General features: G+C 29.2%; 1 protein-coding gene across 2 annotated transcripts in view; it reads right to left on the minus strand.

The window, feature by feature from the left end:
- The window catches only part of LOC107728322 (geranylgeranyl pyrophosphate synthase), a 37,175-nt gene extending 34,566 nt beyond the window's left edge, over window positions 1–2,609 (minus strand). For both annotated transcript variants that reach the window (XM_016538450.1, XM_016538449.1), the window contains exon 1: window positions 2,318–2,609. The gene's annotated coding sequence lies outside the window, so the exon portion shown is untranslated. The remainder of the gene's footprint in view (window positions 1–2,317) is intronic.
- Window positions 2,610–3,370: the final 761 nt, after the last annotated feature.

Raw genomic sequence — 3,370 nt, forward strand, 5'->3', positions numbered from 1 at the left:
TAATCACCCTGGTGAGCTACAAATTACAAATATGAATGGGAATATACTTCAGAGATATTTTACTCATAAGAATTTCTAAGGGTACCATTAATTGTGGCCAACATGTATTAGAGAAAAACATTTATTTCATAATGAGATTCCCCCCATATTAAATTCTTATTTTTTAATGAAAGGTTTCGATTTGAATGCAGATTTATTTTCACAGCCTTTTTTGATCATATTTACCAAGGGTACCAACAATTCTGACCACGACTGTCTGTATATATATATATATATGTATGTCTGGCGAGTAAACAAAAAAAAATTACTAGCCAATGGCGATTCAATGGCCAAGGTGTCCGTAGAGGGTTGCATTAGTAAAGAAAGTTAATATATAAATATTATGAATTATGAAAAAAATTATTTGCATGTCAGAATTGCGACATGCAAACTTAGAATCATAAGATATAAACTCAGAATTGCGATAAAGTCGGAATTCTGAGTTTATATCTTACGATTCTAAGTTCTCGCAATTCTGACTTTTTTCCACAATTCAGAAAAAAAGCTCTGAAATAAAACGTTTATTTGTATTTTTTTTATTCTGTGACAGAAACAAGCATCCATAGTTTTTAACTGGTGGTTTGGGGCCCAAAAATGGGTCCCAGCTCTGTTATGATAGGGTCAAAGACGGCAGGGAAGAAACTGCTAAATTTCAAATCATAAAACGCAACTAACCATATAATAATGCAGTTAAGATTCCAGAATATCTACATTTCAATACAGAGAAAATAAATGTTGTCTTGACTCCCTAATCCCGACTGTTGAAAAGAGACAAAGCTAACACAAAACGCTCGAGCAGCTTCTTTGATGGTTTCACTCTCAATACAGTCAAAGGACTGGAGATATAGGATGAAAGGGGACGATGCTAGGATGTCTCTGGTCTAGATCAGCAGAAATCTTTCCCAAACCCCGTTTTAAACCTAGAAATGCTGCTTTTACAAGATCAGCATCTCCATATGGTTTTCAGATGGGATTTTCCTCATGCTGGTGATGAAAACATAACCAGACAGTTGAGACGGATCATACATGATACAACAACGGCTCTCCGTCCTCACTCCATCAATCCAGCCCGACAGCTTTCACCATGTGGTTTGGAACTGAAAGCCTTGTTGTATTATTAGTAAACACACACTGACACTTCTTTACCAAGGAAAGGTGTAACACGTGTTATGTGCTAAATAAAACGGTTTAGCACAAAAAAAGATGATCTTCATAATCAAACTTGCTTTTATGATGTAATTGTACTGATTATTTTTCACTTAATATAATTTTCCTAGCAAAATTAAATAATCACAAATGTGCAATTATTATAATAAACATTAATAAACTACAATAACGTATTAAATGTGCATTTATAATAATAATAATAAATTAAAATGACGTCTTTATTATTAATGTTGCTATTGCTATAAATGTACGTCTATTATAAATATTAATATTTATAAATGTACATTCTTAACAATAAAATAAGTTACAATAACAGGTAACTAACATAACTTGTCTGGTTTTACTTAATAAAATTATTACTATTATTATTGTACATTAATTTATAATAACAACAACAACAATAATAAATAATTAAATATATAATATAAAAATAAACAATTATAATTAATAATAATAATATATAATAAATTAAAAACGCTTCATATATTATTATTATACATGTATGTCTTTATTAATTTACTATTGTAAATGTACATAACAAAATAATAAATTACAATAACGTCTTATTAAATGTACATTTATAATATTATTATAATATTATAATAAATTACAATCACGTCTATTATGTTTAATGTTGCTATTGCTATAAATGTACATGTCTATTATAAATATTAATATTTATAAATGTACATTTTTAACGATAAAATAAGTTATAATAACAGGTAACTATAGCATAACTTGCCTGGTTTTACTTAATAAAATTATTACTATTATTATTGTACATTTATAATAATAGTAATAATAATAATAACAACAACAATAATAAATAATTAAATGTATAATATAAAAATAAACAATTATAATTAATAATACATATAATTTAATAATAATAATAATGTATAATAAATTAAAAACGCTTCATATATTATTATTATACATGTACGTCTTTATTATTTTTACTATTGTAAATGTACATTTATAATAAATTACAATCATGTCTATTATGTTTAGTGTTGTTATTATTGCTATAAGCGTACATTTAATTATAAAAATGTTAATATTAAGAAAAAACAGACAGTAAAGTAACAAAGTAAAATGCTGCCCCACCCACCTTCCAGATCGACAATCCGCACGCTAGCACTTCCGCTTTCGTAATCCAGCACGTCACACTTCCGCTTTCAATTTTCCCCAGCTTTTCCCATGCCCGCTCGCTAGCATTAGCCGGTTAGCCAAAGACGACAATTTAACTCCACTTCGATTCACAGCTCATTAAAAACGCGATCAAAACGGCGAATCATCATCCTTATTACTGTAATAACCCGTTAAATGAATGTAAAATAGATTTTTAAGACGCGCCAGAGAGTCTTCAGTTGATCTGTCACGTCTGGGTTGGACAGGAAGCTCACTCATCCCTGCTGCTCGCGCTTAAATACGCCATGGAGTCCACAGTGCGCAGGCGCGGAAAGTGGGTGGAGCCTGAAGAAAGGCTCCACCCTTTTTATATATTTTGAAAGATATATTTTGTTTGGCAATATATCTTTTGAGTTTGTCCCCTTATAAACTAATCAGTTAAGTATTAATGGTGTGAAAATTAACGTTTATATAAAAAAATTATGTAGAACCACATTATTGCCTAAATGCAACCCTTTTTGGAATTCGTTATATGATCAGATTGAATGGAAAGAGGTCTGGAATTGACCCAGTAAATACTGTCTCACCAATAAAATTAAAGATGTTACATATAAAGTTATATAACATATAAACACTTATTTTATGATTGGGTATTCACCCAAATGTTTTGGATTGATATTGAATATCTAATATTTAAATGTATAAAATTAAAGACTGGATTCTCTGGTAAAGATATCTTTTTTGTTACATAAAAATAAGAGTTTGGAGCAAAATTTGGTGATTATTTTAATAATTATGCATGGGAAATGCCATATACACAAACAAAAATGGACTAATAATAAACCTAACATTACATGAGAACGTAAGTATTACATTGAAGCTAAGAAATAAAAAAGCAAAAAGGATGTATAGAATTTTTAAATCATTTTCTTATGAAAATTTCTGGTAAGTTATCCCCTATGATGCTATTATGAATGCAATTGATAATAGTTGAAAACACTGTGATCCTCTACTGTTCTTGTTATGCACAAAA

This window comes from Sinocyclocheilus rhinocerous, unplaced genomic scaffold, assembly GCF_001515625.1.
Source record: "Sinocyclocheilus rhinocerous isolate Xijiao unplaced genomic scaffold, SAMN03320098_v1.1 scaffold247, whole genome shotgun sequence".
In the NCBI taxonomy this organism is placed as follows: Eukaryota; Metazoa; Chordata; class Actinopteri; order Cypriniformes; family Cyprinidae; genus Sinocyclocheilus; species Sinocyclocheilus rhinocerous.